Source organism: Centropristis striata, chromosome 3, assembly GCF_030273125.1.
Source record: "Centropristis striata isolate RG_2023a ecotype Rhode Island chromosome 3, C.striata_1.0, whole genome shotgun sequence".
NCBI lineage: Eukaryota > Metazoa > Chordata > Actinopteri > Perciformes > Serranidae > Centropristis > Centropristis striata.
In genome coordinates this window covers 31,665,172-31,681,922 of record NC_081519.1, presented here as the reverse complement: position 1 = coordinate 31,681,922, position 16,751 = coordinate 31,665,172, and the positions used below count along the sequence as shown (strand labels likewise).

The 16,751-nt window shown below is 41.5% G+C and overlaps 1 protein-coding gene across 6 annotated transcripts in view; it reads left to right on the top strand.

Moving 5' to 3' along the window:
* The window catches only part of setd5 (SET domain containing 5), a 40,272-nt gene that overhangs the window by 1,358 nt on the left and 22,163 nt on the right, over positions 1 to 16,751 (top strand). The gene's annotated exons all lie outside the window — the stretch shown is intronic.

The following is a 16,751-nucleotide window of genomic DNA, read 5'->3' as shown; positions in this document are numbered from 1 at the left end:
ATCTCCTGGGCAAGGAAGTTCACAATCAGACCGAGTAAGGTGATACCCAAACTTGTTTTGTAGAACCAGAACAGAATGGCTTTGTTCTTTTGACGGTTTTGTGTTAAATGTTGTTCTGGGACCACGAAATTGTCGAATTTTCTGTAAGTTATCCACTACACAACTTGCAATTTGATCATATCTTGCGACTCTTGTTAGCTAAGCAATCAGCTGCTGTGTTGCAGACAAGCCATCGGCAACAAATGCTACACTAGCCTTTGAGCTAACTTTTTGGATGTTTTCCAGTTGATTGTGTCCTTATTTTGAACCAGTACTTTACAGCGCACACTCCATCAACCTCACTATGAACACACTGGAAGACGTATTTGTGAGCTGGACTCGTTATTTGCAGTGGATTTCTGGACTAATGCCTTTATTTTTATGATAAATGTGGTATGGCATTATGTTTGGCTACATCATGTAAATGCATTTGTCTTTGGCAACATTCCTAACTTCGCTCAGGCGTGAGAATCAAGCTGAAAGCTGGTTGTGTCTTTTTCCATTTGTGCTTGTTATTTTTTCCCGTGTGTGTGTGCGTGTGGTATCCAGCAATCAGAAAAGCAGATCTGTTGGGTAGTGACTTGCTCTTCTTCACCTCCCCCACCTACCAGCCCCCAGCCTCGGTGGCGGTTAAGAGAAATGGGTGGTATTTTAGAGGGGAGCTCTTGTTTCCTTTTTTAGCCTCCATTTTTTATTTCAACGTATGTCAGTTAGTGCGAGGATCATTGTTGAGCGGAATGCAGCAAACACAAGTTTCGACCAAGTTGGGGAACACGTAGCTGTTATGTTTTTATAGACCTGTGCATGGCTTAATTATTAATGATTCGCTCCTCTTGTTGATTATGATAGAATGCTCCATTTTCTTCTTCACGTTGATGATTTCAGCTATCAATATCTGGTCGCAAGACTAAGCTTTGTATTATCATTTCCACCGTATGTGCCTCGTTTATAATCATTTTAAGGTAAAATAAAACGCATTGAGCCCCGTGAGCTAGCGACAACCACAGTTGACAAGTGATACAGGGGAATTACTGAGATCAAATAGCGCCTTCCCCCCGAATGTAGTGTGTTTTGTGAGGTTTATATTTATTAGGGCCGTTTTTCCGAGCACTAATGGCTGCCCTAGCCGTCGCCTGAGTGCTTGTGCTCCACTCAGCTGCACCACGTAGCCTCTCGCATTGTGGTGCGCCTGGAGTCCGAAGCAGTGGACACAGCAAGCACAGAAATGCGTTAGTTTTCTCTTTCGCTTCATTTGGATTCACATGGGTTATTTAGTTTCACCGGATGTGTGATTGCCTCCAGTGGTTTTTGTCTGTGACATGTCATAACTTCTGCTGGACACACTTTACTCTTACTACTCATTTTTCATTTATCCTTTATTTATTTCTCGAGGAATCATTGAGGGCAACCCCTCATGTACAATGATGTCGAGAGGCCAGAGAAAACACAAAACAGCACAGACAAAACACATGCAAAAACATTAAAAACAGTGATAGTGAAAGGCAGAGTTATTGGTTATCATAGTTTTAAACTGGCCCATAGTTATAGTTGTGTTGAGTTTGAGTGAATGTTGTAAGATGTTCCAGGTCGATGCAGCAGAAAAACTGGACGCAGTTTTTCCAAATTCAGTATTTGTCTGAGGAACATTTAGCATTAAGCAATCGCTAGAATGTGTTGGATAATTACTATGTGACCAGTTTTATAAAGTGCTGAGGTATGGCGGCATGTCACACGGTCAAACTATTTTCTTGAATTTGTTTTTGTGCTTTATTATCAAAAAATCTGCTCTCAGAGTGAATCTGTAACAGTGAAGTATAGGACAGGTGATCATTTATAACTTTTTCGTCTTTTAATGTAATCATATTGTAATGTATGTTATATGTAACCTGTCGGTCACAATCTTCTCCGACCTTTAAGCTCTATAACCCAGAAAACAACAGTGCATGCAGCTCAGGATAGGAAAATTAATGGTGGAGAATGATATCCAAAGGTCCACTTGAAACACAGATGTTGGTTAAAATAAATTGTGAATAGTGTACAAAAACAGTATGCAGGGTTTTATTTATTTGTTCAGCTCTTCTTGATTATATGATAAATCATACAAAAATAGGCTTTAATTTTGAGATTAATACATATACACTTTTTCTTTATTTAATTACCAGAAAAAATGCTATATTGTGAGTATATATCATTATCAAAATATGAAATGGTATTTGGTGCCCCTGCCCCTGCTGATCAAATACATTTCAACCAAATGTGTGCTCTAAAATCCACTGAATAAAACTTTTTTTAAATTAAAAAATACATTTGTGGCTTAAAGTAATTGTGTGTTTTTCTGAGTCGTTGTTGACCTTGCTTCATGAGTAAAAAAGATTACACCTGTGTCCTGCTGGGGGTGTCCAGCCAGTACTAAGCATTTAGATTGATCTTGATGCCTGTTTGGAAGCAACATTGCAGTCGGCTAAGCCTTGTTTTCATTGGTTGCGACTGCCATTCTCTGAATATGTTTCACATCTTTTAATAGACTGTGTGGGCTGCAGCTTGCCAACCTGGCCACTCAGAACCATTGGAAACATGAGCCCCTCCAGCACTCCCCCTGACCCTGGCGTGCCTTCTTAACTCAACCTGCCGCCCTGGGAAAGCTAAGAATGAATGCTTGGCTGCTTGTTGCTGTTCTGTTGTGAACTGACCCGCCATGTTGGTTTTCCAGGCCTCTCAAGCAGCTTCAGATTATGTGTTGGAGTGAGATACATGTGTTAGAGGTGTTGAGTTACAGCAATTGTTGCGGGAGCACTGCCTTCAAGGGTAGCACAGAAGTGACCTTTCTTTCCCAAAATGGGCCTCTGGAACATTGTGGATCTGAGGAATGTGCAGACATGCAAGATAGGCCAGTTTTTTGTTGTTCTTGTTTACTAAGGAAATCATTCTGTGTCTCAATCACATTCTCAGAGTGGTTATAAACCAAGAAATGTAACCGTTAGGTGACATGCACTTGAAAACATAATTAGAATGTGTGAGTTCTGTGTTGTGACGAGTCGAGATCATACTCCTCACACATAATTTAAACCCTGGTTTTTGTGCTTGTACAAGAGGGAGTGATGCAGGATATTGGCCCATTTTCAAAAGAAGAAGACAGGATTCTGTCTCGGTGCAGACGGTTGGAGAAGAGAGAGCAGGGGGTGTTGCTGTGAGGAATAGGAATTGGGGGGGCCGTCCTTTTAGCTTTTCATTTGCATGCTGATGACACTCTGTATCATTACATGGAGGGCAGGTGTAGCTATTGATATGTTAATAAGGTTTCGTATGTGTTGTGCCTATGTGACCAAGTCAACCAAGCCAGTGTTGTGGATCTGCACCTTTTGTTAAATTAAATGTTTCATCTCTGAATTGTAGATGACCACACATGTTTTATTAGTGTAGAAACTGAAATCTTTACATAAATATATGTCCTATTATATTAAAAATTTTAGCCGTTTATCAACACCTATGTATATAATGTAAACTATATTCATATATATATATATATATATATATATATATATATATATATATATATATATATATATATATATATAATGTTTTACATTTATGATGTATTCGTCATGTTGAATTTGTTTCCGTGTTTCCTCTGTTGTGTGAGCGGCTGACTTGAAATACTTGAGTCTTCTATTGTAATTTTAGAGACGGATATAGCACCAGTCCGTCCACCTTCCCCTCTCTGTATCTTCCCCTCTGCAGCTGCTGTGTGTTGTGTGGCTTGCAGTCTTGCACAACGGGGTTAAAAACAAGTCGCTCTGACGCCTGCCTCATCGGTGCATTCTTATTGGTGCAGGAGCTCTGGAGCTGCTCCAATGGGGCGCAGCATTTCTTCTGCGTTGGGGGAGCGGTGTTGCAGAGGGCTGTGGTGGTTAATTCTGTTTCGTGCCGAGAAGCAATGCTTCTTGGGAGAATAATGGAGGAGGAGGAGGCGGCTGGGGGGAAAAAAACAAGGCCGAAAGGGGGGTGAGGCAGGCAATCTACGTAATCATCTCTCTCTCGCTCTCTCACTCTTGCTCTCTCTCGTTCTCTCTCGTTCTTGTTTTATTGCACCCTTATGTTTTGTCCTTCATTTCCTTTTCTTTCTCTTACTGTCACGCTGCCTGTCTTTCTTGTGATACTTGGCTGAGGATATATAGCAGGAAAAAAAAGCTCACCAATATTTAGAGTTGTCTCGCCACCCCTTGAACTGCAAGCAGACATTTTAGGCTTCACCACCACATTAACACTCTTCTCTCTTTCCTTTCCCACCCTTTCCCCTGGTCCCTATGTGTCTTTTTCTTTTATGAAAGGAGACCAAATAATGGTGGATTAAAACACCAAATACTTTGTGTGAGGTGAAACCAAGATTGCAAAATCTACAAGCACATTTTCAAGTGTGTTTGCTCAGAGGGTGTTGTCAGGCAGAGAGAGAGTGAGCAAATAAGGAGCAGGGCAGAAGAAAAACAACTGAGAGAACGTTTATACCAAAGTCAAGCCACTCGACACCAGCCCGCTTACAGCTGCCCTGTTTTGTAATGCACAGCAGCAGTGCTACAAACAAAAGAGGAAATGAAGGGCTGGTGCCAGTTTTCAGCTCATAAGTGCCTTGCTCTGTCACCTTGAGCAAATGGTTCCTGTAGGAAAGAGTGAGGTGGGAGTTTTTATTTTTGTTTTTCTAAACAGCCCCAAGAGTAGAACGATTAAAAATGTCAGTTCAAAATGGCTGCCAATCCTCAGTGATTTTATTTTGTGTGACACCTCGCAATCTTGCGTTGGCCAGTCTAACCATATGTGTTGTGCTGCAAATGTTGTTGCGAGGAGGAGCCAGGGTAAGCCCTTGTGTCGTTTGGAATAAGACCGTCAGCCAAAAGAGGAAATGGAAATGTCATGTAAATGTGTTGGTCATGCAGTGAGATCACGTGTGAGAACAGAGGGTGTCTCTGGTTTATGTTATGCTAGAGCATGAGCTTATCTAACAGCAAGATGGCTGTTTTGGACTTCATGCCACTGCGAGACTACTACTTGGAAAACAACCCAAATTTAGGAGAAGACACAGCTCACAGGGGATACTGCTGTTGTGTCCTACCCTCTAAACCTTTTTAAATATAAAATGTTAGTTATTAAATTCCTTTTTAAGTTTGCTGATGTCATGGTTTAGTGTTTATCAGAAAGATGAAGCTTTTAGCTTGACCTCAGAGGGGAAGAGGAAACAGATGCAGATCAGAAAGAGGTATTCAAACAAGGTGCAGTATTTTTGCGTACCTTTCTTTATCCTCCTTGAGGTTACTGAGCCTTAAACGGACAGAGGTTGGCTTGTTTGCCCTGAAACAGATGATTGATTTTGTGTCATGCTGGCCCTGCTGTCGACGGCTTTCTCCCCCACCCCTCTTATAGCACCTACTTGGCCTTTGTTCTCTATTGTGTGTCTCTCATCCCCAGTCTGGTCCTGGTCCATTCAGGCAGCTGGACATTGCTGCGTTAATGGCGGGCCACACTGCGCTCCCACGACACCGACCGCTCAACACGGCCACATCACTGCAAGAGTTGAAGCCTTATCCAGTGACGATATATCTCAGCCACAGGCAGGATCCAAGTTAACCTTTTGGTCTGTCTGCCCATGGCTGGAAATCTGAAAACATTTACATTTAAAATGTTATTAAACTGCACAACATAAAAACAAGCAGGGTCTTTATGCAGTGGTGAAATGAAACGAAGTATAGTCGCTGAAGTGACATACTGGTGTACACATTTGAAATACTTGTACTTAACTTGAGTATTTACATTTTATACTTATTTTGAATCCCCCCCCCACTGTATCTCAGAGGGAAAACTTTTTTCTTCATTACATTTATCTGACAGCTTTAGTTACTCTCCAGGTTACAGTTTTTTCATCCCCAACCTCTCAAGTAGAAACCATGTATCTCTAGATGTTTTATTAATAATTATCATGATAAAGTGAAGTGTTCCTTTGCTTTGAAATTCTCTTACCTTTTAAGTTAAATAAACTATTTGAAAACCCTCTTGGATCAGCTGGAAAATGCATCGTCACAAAGCTGAAAACAGCTGTTTTCTGACAAAGTGAAAAGTTTACATTTTAGAGATTAGTGGTTTTCAGACGACAGCAATGATATGATTTATTTATATAATAAATATTAAATATATTTTCACGGTGTGGTATTAATGAAATTACTTAAGTAAAGTATATGAAGACTTCTTCAACCATTACCTGTTTGTAGAGTAACAATACCAAATGCTGCAGCTCATTGTATTGGCATTATCTTCATAAGAAAGCCAATTTCTCCTCACACGTATCTGTAAAGCTGCTTCTCTGTAAATGTATTTTAACAATACTTCCACCATGCTGATCTACTCTGGCAATATGCTGCCACATACTTGAAGGCTCTCTTTGCAGTAAATGTGAAATTCTCCTCTGTGGTCCACGAGTAATGCTGGTCGAGCTGAGTGGTGAGCAAGATAAAACATGCATGACCGTAGAGGGTCAATCAAAGAATTGTGATGCATGCTGCCATACAGAGTGCAAAGTTGATGCAGAACTAAACCCACTCGATCATCAGTCAGTGTTGTAGTGGTGTGAGTTTGTAGGGAAGTTTATTTCAGCAACCTGCCAATGGCAGCTGACCTCATTTATTGTGTTTGCCGTTAGGGCTGCAAAATGTGTTTGCTTTCTGAATGATGTAGCCCTTAGAATAAAGAAAATATATATCTATATGCAGTTGTTTTGGCTGAAATTCAATTAGAAAAAGATTTGCAATATTTGAGGGTGTTTTTGCTTAATTATTTTCACTTTCATTGAAAATGATTCTTCAATGATTTTATGCAAGGATCCGTACCAAACATATTTTTGGTACAAAACATTTTTTTCTTTTCTCATAGGATGGAACATCTTGCAGCAGTAGTTCTACTTCTTCATAATTATAATTATTTTAGCACATGTTTTGACTTAAACAAATACTGCACCACCTGTGATATGAATAGTGCATAGTGCTCATTTTGGACCCTGGCCACAGGTCCTTTTGAAATATAATATTCATATCTTACTGTAGTGCAAAATGTTTGCTTAATTTGAATAGCTGTCAAACTTTCCTCCCAACATGTCCAGCATGTGCAAACTAAGCTTTGTTGTTTATATTTTTGCACTGTTGCATGAACAGTTGGCAGTATGTATATGTATGTGTTGTAAAGGTCTATGATTGCATTGTTGTAGTGAGAAATGGTTTGTTCCATTGCATCACATAATTATTTTATTCAGCATAGTTCATAGAGTTCCTGCTATTTTCCCTGCCATTTTTTTCTGTCCTCTGTTGTGGTCAAACTGTTATGTAACAATGAGAATGGAATCCAATGATATTATTTAAATTTACAAATGAACAACATAGATTTACACTTCTGGATCTTACACTTCTGATCTGGAGGGTCACCAGCAGTACACTGGGGATACCCTGCATTTTTATGCCTTTACACTGGTGTCCACCATGGCTAGAGACATGATATTTTCAAGTTGTCTGTCCCATGCCTGTGAATGCGATGCCTGTAAGGAATTTCACAAACACCCACTTAGACTTAAGGATGAACTGATTGGATTTTGGTGGTGAAAGTCAAATGGTCAATGCCAATGTAGCCTCTTCAGATTGGGCACAAACGTCCACTAGGAGTCAAGGATGAAGTAAGCGGAGAGTTTTAAGTAACTGGCACAGAGAGTGAAGGAGAGATAGAGAGCACTGGTGATCGAGTGAGGTAGATGAAAGGAAGAGAAGGATCGGCATCAGTTAGAACGAACTGGAGAAAGAACAAGAGTGAATCAGATAAATAAAACACTATTTTCTGATTGTTTCACAGCATTTACGTTCTAAAGCATAAATAAACACACCCACACTTGACATTACCATTCGTTTTCAATTTGTTTGTTTGTGAGGGTGTCAGTCAAACGGACATATCAACAGCACACAGCAGAGGAGAGACACAAGAGGCAAGACTAAAGGATTTAATTATTCACTGACTTTGGAAACATCATGCATTTATTGAACTTTAAGAACCGTCCATGGGATGTGGGTAGATGCGTATTTTCACTTAGTTTTAAACAACCAGTGTGGGAAAGATGGTTTGCCAAAGAGGAATATGTCACAACACTAAAAAACATACAAGCCCCAGGTTTGAGCATGTAAAACCTTTATCTGCAACTATGTATTTATACTATCTCGGTAACTCTGCCTCCATTCTGTGCTGCCACATCTTTAGCTCTCTGTTGGAGGAGCTTTTTAAAGTAAGAGGTTAAGGTCACTGTGACCTCAAAAAAAGATATTTTTGGCCAGAACTCAAGAGTTCATATGTTAATTCTACCAACATTTCACACAAATGGTTAATTCTAATTTTAAGTGATGATGTGATGCCATTTTGTAACCAAAAATTAAAAGGTCAGCTGTGACCTCTTAAAAAATGCGCAGCAAAAAACTTTTTCTGGCCATTATTCAATACTAAACTCAGGAAGTGGTGTTGTGACAATATTTGTTAGTTGGACACTGAATGAGTCACACTATTGTTGGGTATCCACCTTGAAATCGTGGTGATTGTATAGATCTTTTGTGCTACTGTGTGAATGATGTGTGTGATGCATCAGATTTAGATAGATCATATTAGCATTGTCTACTGTCATGGCTACATGAATGTTAGTTGCAACTTGACTGGTTGGTGGAGGCATACAATAGTGAGGTGATTTCTGGTTTGAATATACACCAGGATATATGCACCTGGGTCCACAAATGCTGGAAGTCTGTCCGACGGTGCTTGCCCATAAAGAAGGCACCACTAGCCCCGGAGTGAATGCCTGTCTAATAACCAACTTCAAACTAGCTTCACCGCATTGCATGCATGTTGGCAGCCCTGCAACATTTTTTCTGTGCCCAGTACATACACCAGTGCAAGTCGAGCATGACAATTACATACATAGCTTAAATTTAACAATGTTACAAAGCGACGTACATCTGATCGTTCATACAACACAAGCAAAGATCTAGTCAGAAGACAATGATATGAGTTGTGTTTATTTTGCGTCCGAAGTATGTGCCTTCGGCCAGTGTGCAGAGACCGTGCAAATAGTACATAGAAGTCCAACTTCTATCTCCTTCATGGCCCCAGCATCAGCCTCGGATATGCAGTAAAGTGTGCACTGTCTGCCAGACACTACTGACTCTGTTAGTTCAAATATTATATTATGTTATTCTTGTCATATTGTTCGAATGTTTGAATACTCTATTGGTACTTTATTACCAGAGAACATCTCTCTCTCTCTGTGTAGTACGCAGTGTATGTCCAAGGTTAGATTATCAATCTTGAGGATGGCGTATTTCTCCGATCTGTATATTAAGGAATAAAGACCAAAAAATGCTTAATGGGTCGCCAGATATACTTTAGTGGCTATAAATATACCTCAGCGACCAATTGTAAAACACTGTAAATACAAATTGGATTCAGACATAACATATAAATGTCAGCCATAATGTGTCATAATGACAAATGCTGGTTCAGTTAATTGTTATATAATCGAACGGGTTTAACTTTGTACATCGTGCTGGCAAAATGAGTAATCGACCCAATTCTAGAGCAGGCCGAGCCGGGCCAGTCTAGCTCTTATACCGGTTCTTTTCCCTCTATCTGCCCTGGTCTGGCTGGGTGATCAGAAAATGCTGTGGGCAGTGATCATCTCAAGGTCCACTGCACTTAATCCAATCCCTGTGCTTCCTTCTCCAATGCTGATGTGCTCTTTTAGAGGCCATATGTGCTCCAGACAACAAATTAAAACAAAAATGTAGAAAAGTTCATATGAGCAACTGACCACCACATCTGCACCACCGCCCCCATTGGATAAATAAACATGAATTAAAAATTGCAAGAAATACCTGTTCTAAAGGCTACCTTTTCAGATTATCACACTACAATCTTAATCTTAGTTTTTCACCTGTATGTTTTCCATTTGTGACAAATGAACAGGCTAGCAGTGAGTGGTGTAATGCTAAGCATGAAATGTTGGAGTCTGACATCATGTCTTTTGTGTGCGCGCGCGTGTACAGATGTGCGTGGTTTACCTCTTTTGTGATATTGTTAATGTGTTTGGGTGAGTGTGAAATAAGATCTACAATGAGCCTTGCTTTCTCCCTGGCCACATATCCCGTTTGTCTTAAAGGCAGGCCCTATTGATTTGCCTGTTTTTCATCTTCAATTTCCTCCTGCTGTAGCTCAGAGAATGCAGCTCAACCTGAGCAGTGCTGGGGAATGGCAGATATATTCATATCCTTCCTACAGCAAGCATGTGTGCGGGGGTAGACTGAGGGGGATGGTGTAATCTCACTGGACTGGATCTGTTGTGGAGATTTTTCAAGGCACAGGTGGACTCTGTGTGAACATGGACATGCTGTTCAAACCCAAAGAGTGTGTGTGTGTGTGTGTGTGTGTGTGTGTGTGTGTGTGTGTGTGTGTGTGTGTGTGTGTGTGTGTGTGTGTGTGTGTGTGTGTGTGTGTGTGTGTGTGTGTGTGTGTGTGTGTGTGTCCCTCCCTTCTAGCGGTCTGCATGAGACTATGTGGAAATAACATGGGAAATTGACCCCTTTTTCATGTTGGGCATTGATCACGCCGTCCCACCAACCATCAGATGCGTACCTTGCCAGTGTATTAAGTGGAAGAGGAAAAAATGAGCAGGGCAGCATAAGGTTGTTCTTTCGGTGTACCCATACACTGTATAATAATAGTAGACTTAGTAGTCTGGTTTTCAAGCCTTGAGATCGGAATTTTGTCCATCGCCATCTTGGTTTACGGCTACCTTCATACTGTTTTTTGTTCTCAGATTTGCTGGTTGCAGATAGGGAGCCACATGATACTATGTCATTAGCTAACGCTATCTCAAACTAGCTAGCTTGTTAGCAAGGTTGTTATTCAAAATGAACTCATGAGCCTCTTTTGGTCCAAACACTGAATAAGACCATTTTAAGCAACCACAATGAAAACACACCGTGAAAGCGTCAAAGTTCTGACATGTCGCATATCTGCAGTAGAGGCTGACATTTTTCCTGTGGAATGGGTGTCAATTTAACAATTTTATCATGTGTCCGGGACGGGACAGGAAAAAAATTCAGCACACTCACTTTTCCCGAAAGCATTCTACACTAAAAGCACACTGCTCCTATAAAAAAAAAAAAAAAAAAATGTGTGTTACCGCTCTTGTATGATTAGCCCTGGTCAGACATTAACATGAGCCGTGTTTCCTTTAGGGGGAAGAGTGGCCGCTGGGAAAGTCTCAGGCCACGCCCTCTCAAATATCCGCTCACTCTGCGTGTCTCCATTACAAAAAGGCCCCCAGAGGGATTCACGAGACTCTGGAGGTGACGTATGGTTTTCGATCATTGCGTAATCGCTTAGCACTAGTTTCAACCGTGATCACATGAGCAATTAATTAAACACAGGAGATGCAACTGTGGCTAACTGCACAACATCAGCAGCTGATCATAAACATTGTGAATTTACTGGCACTGCTAACTGTGCAGAGTTTCCGGTGCTTGTTGTAAACAAACAGAGATCGCTAAGTGAACACCTCCTGCAGCAGCAGCACATGCACACTGTACTGCTACAGAGCTAACTGTTAGCCTATTAGCAATTTGCAGACTGGACGCTAAGGGGTTAACATCCCCTCCGGCTCTGTGACTGCAGCTGGGAGAGACTTCCCCGGCTTTTACAAATGGTTTGTGTTGTTGTGGCGTTGAGTAGTACGTCACATCCTGCTTAGCTTTAGTGATCCAGTCAGTAACCAGGCTTCAAGGGAGAAAAACGGCCCTGCTCTTTGACGTCTCCTATTTAAATTAGGGGCGTTTCGGCGAATGAGACCCGCCTCATTCCAGGTATTGGACTGTAATGGAAACACCCCTATGGGTGACCTGATCACAGGTGGACAGTACATCTGTACCTGACCTTAAAATACATCTCAAATTGCATCTTGAGTGGCCATTGTCAGCGGGTCTTACCTCCTCGCTCTATAGGCAAAGCACTGAGTAAACACATGGTGAATACAGAACACATTGTAATGTAAGATTACAAGGATTTTTGTAGTAATATCATAGATTAGATCTTAATTTGGGTACATAGTATCAACCTAAAACTATAAATCTATTGCCAACCAGCAGCCCCCATCAACCTCTTTGCAGCTGAAACTGCCGACTTTGTCAAGAAACAGCGGCGCACAGAGTTTCAGACAGCAAGGGAGGAGTACAGTCTCATGGTTGAACAGTGTCAATTGTGTCGAACACCTGAACAAAAACACAGACGGTATGATAATGACATCCAAAACAAAAGATTCAACCTGCCACATGAGAAATGCAGAAGCATATACAAAGGCTCTTGTGCAGTGTTTGCAGCAGGTCACCAAATCACCGCTTTGACTTACCCCGTCTCATAGCGACCTTTAAATATAGGCTATTGTTTTTGCTATTTAAAACATATGTCCAGTTGTTGTTTTTCTATGGCTAATATTCCCGAATATTAACAGCCATATTGGCCATCAATAATGATAAAGAGTGAGAGTCAGTAAAGAGTAAAGTCTAAAATCTCACAGTCCTGGGGATGTGAGGAGAGTGTGCCATGAAGACACAGTTACAAGACAGCTTGCTCACTTCACTGTTGAAAAGGCGGTTAATATAGGCTGTGACCAGTTGTGAGTAGAAACGCAAAAGAATTCATTGTGGCTTAGAGAAAACTTGTAACTGGGTTGATAGTCAGTGCTTTGACATGTACAGTTTAATCGAGCTATGCTTAATAATTGATTTTGGCGTCTAATAGGACTCGAATAACTGACGGGAACGTGTTCTCCTCCTCAACACTGGGTGGCGATATGCGTCGTTTCAGTGGGTTAATATGGCCCCCTTTCTGGTTGACCTCAGTTCGACACTTTGTGCTGTTGCTACTCACCGGCTAATGAGCGACCGGCTAATGTGCGAGTGGCTAATGCGGCCTGCTAAAGTGCGAGCGGCTAATGTGCAAACGGCTAATGCGGTTGACGTTCTTGGATGTTTTTGTTCCGGGGTCATATGCCAGCGGGGGGGGGGGGGGGGGGGTGGAGCATTCGCACATGCGTTGTCTTGTCATACATGCCTAGAAAATCCTATTCCGATCACATTATCTGGGTGTCCTAATCGGAGTTGGAGAACTCCGACATCAGTCGGACTAACATATTTACATGTACTTCAGTTGTCCAGTTATAGTCAGATTAAGGCAATAATTCGTTTTTTTCACGTGTCATGTAAACGTACTGATTCAGTAATGATGGTGTTATGGGAGTATAGCCCAGTGTGCGTACGTGCATGTGTGCATTTAATTAACTTAAAATGATCAATGTTTATTGATTGGGAACACAAAAACCTTATTAAATAATGGTATGTGGCAGCTGTATGTTTTACAATAGTGGTTAAATTATGAACAATGCAGCTTTATGGGAGTATTTAAAGCAAGAAAGACGGGCAGGTTTCTCCGTTTCCATTCTTTATGCCAAGCTAAGGTTTCTCCACGCTTGCTGTAATTTTTATATACATATTTAAGAGGTTGGATATGGGTAGAAAATACTATTTGTTAATACTGTGTTCCAGTGCGTAGTGGCCACCTGAGCTCTTGTCTCTGTTCTTTGGAGGCAGACCATTAAATTGAAATTAGAGGAAGAAAACTGCTGAAGATGTACTCTGTGAACAACCTACCAAGCCTTTTTTGTAATTTGTAGGCTACCGACAATGTTGTCTTTGTTTACTGTTAACTACATGCTTCACGACAACAGTGCATATTAGCTGAAGAAAAGAAACTAACCAGGTTTCCCTTGTAGGCGAGTAAGGAGGGAAGAGCTCCCCGCTGAATCTGAATCCAACCAACGGATTGCACAAATGTGAATGAATCACCTTTTCTTCTTTTTCTGTCCTACTGTTATTACAGACATGTACACTAACCGACAGTTGCTCATGGATTTATGGATTGTACTGTTACAGAATGAATATGGGGCAGTCATTGAATGGATATTTGGGTGTTGTTTTTGACATTATTTTGACATTGACAAATAAGTATTTTTTGGCATGGCTGAGATTCCCATTGGCCTGCTGGCCTCCCAGGCCCATTCAATTATTGAATAAATGCTGCAGGAATACAGCTTCTGATTGGTCGATAAGTCAGGAACACAGCCTCTGATTGGTCAACAGACCAAAGTCAAGGCAACATGGGATTGCTATTGACAGCTAATAAAGACCGTTTTCAGCATGTAAAAATAGATAAATAAAAGATTCTGTGTAGGATTTATCATTGTGGCTTTAAAAAGACACTGCCCATCAAGGCTGAACTACAAAGCTTCTGAAAGAGATACGATCGAATCAGAGCCATTATTGGAATGGTATTAACCACAAATCTGTGGTGATACATTGCTTTTTCATCGCGGTGAGAAAAAATAGATACCGTCACAGCCCTAATCATATGTAAATCCCTGTAATGTTTAGCCCATGGGGTTGGCTATTCTTTCTACTGATGCGGTATGTGCATGATGTCTGTTTTGTTTTTTTCAGTTTGTTATTCAGTGCTTACAAAACCAGCTGTGCTGAGGTGTGTTAGACAAGGTGTTGAATTTTGTATGTTTGTGCCTTTGAACTTAGGCATGGTTGGATTTGTTTGTCCCTCTCTATATTTATTACACTTGCTATTTTACCCGAGTCATACATTTAAATATTAAAGGATAAGCGAAGAGCCTATTTTAGGACGGTACGATGCACATCATTCAGTACAATGGTGGAGCACTAGTGTGTTTAAAAACAAAAAAAACCCAAGAGGACAGGGGAGAGAGTTATGTGAGGGATGATGAGAGAGAAAGAGAGAGGGTCTCGTTTGCTGTTCATTTTGTGTGTATGTCCCTCCCCCTTGGACTTGTCTCCAAAATGGCCTCTGTTCTAGTGGAAGTGAAAAGACTTTGTTGAGCCTGCTGGTAATTTGAGCCCGGTATTCATGGCCAGAGGAACGAACAAGGAAGGGAGGGAGGTGCTGGGGGAGGAGGAGGAGGAGGGAGTGAGGTAAAGAAAGGCTTTCCTTCTTCGTATGGAATTTACCTCCCTAGTTCACCGTCTGGTTCTTTTGGAAGAGGCCCAAATCACTATACTCCCTTTGTGAGTTAGGTAAGAGCGAGGTGGCTATTTTTGTGAGGCGGCGATCATAGGGATAATAAAGAGCCAGCAGTTTTTGAAAAGGCTCTGGATCAGGAAGCGTACATGATTTCCACTACATGAAATCATATTTAAGGATATTACAGACTTGCATAACCCCCTCATGCCACGTATTGTGCAGTTTTGTTCTTCTCAATGTATCTAATGAATCTCCCCTTCAGGATCTGTCTCTGCATGTCCTTACGTGTTCTCATCAAGGCCACCTGAGTTGTAGCAGAATGTTCTGCTTCTGTAACCAAAAGCTAGCTGACATTTCTTGTTGCTACCTACCAGTGTGTGTATCCAGCTGGATGGGGTTGACATTCTCTGTTTGACAGTGAGCACGGTTGAACTGCCCTTGACATTATTGGAAGTCCCAAGCCTTGCTTTGGTTGCCCTGGTGCTGCAGAGCGAGGGCAGCATTCATTGTGGCCAGGGGACCACTGCAGAAATGTCATGCATCCTGTTGCTGTGACTCTGTACGAGTAAACCAGCGTATATGAAATGTTACGGTTGTTTTTTGTTGTGTAAGACAGGCTTTTATTTCTTTGGAAATATGTTTGTGAGGTAACGCATTGGCACGTTTTTGCCCGGGGGATGACCTTGCTATAAGCCAAATCCTCTCCTCAGCGTGCAAACAGAGCTCAGCAGGCCTTGTTCCCCTTTCTGCAGCGTGGCTTCTTTCTCTAGCTCTGCGTCTGACTGAGCGAGAGAGCGAAGCGGGGAGGATAGGGAGGAAGAGAGCGCGATAAGAGCAGAGGAGTGTAGGTCAGTGTTTTAGCACAGTGTGGTCACATGACAAGAGGGCTGGGCCTCATATTGGATGACTCACCCCTCCAGGCGTCTGGGAGGAAGGCGCCTCCTGCTGGTCGTCTTTATTTCTGCATCCTAACGGCAGGCTCAGTGTAAGCAGAGCTGTAAAACCCCTGGTTGTTTTTCTGCTCTTTGAATAGCCTCCCCACCCTCCCCTCCATGCTGGAAGCCTCTGTATGGAGGGGAGACAGGCCTATCGCGCCATGTCCCTATCAAGCTATCGTTTTAGACACAGGCATTTGAAAGCTTCTCGCATAAAAGCCTTCATTGTCACGATGAGTCAGCAAATTTGGTTCTTCATCAGGTTTGTTAGGATGGTTTCCTTGTGTCACTTTTCAACTGAGACAGCTGCTGTGACCTCTAGAAAGGGAGGCCTGTTTATATGTGACTGAGAGCTCCGTTTCTGAAAAGGCCTTAATTTTATGCAATAGTCATTTAATAGACAGAAACAGAATTGCATTGGACTAGTGGCTATGTAGTTGTAATTTTGATTTAAAATAATGCAGTATGTGGAATTACTTAAATAGTCAATGAGTTGATCATAAAGTTGACCTTTTGGAAGGTTGCCCCCAACGTGGCCTAATATTGTTGAATTGACTGGATGCTCCTCCAACAGTTTTTTTTATGATGACAAACTGCAGCGTGTCATTAACCAACCAAATA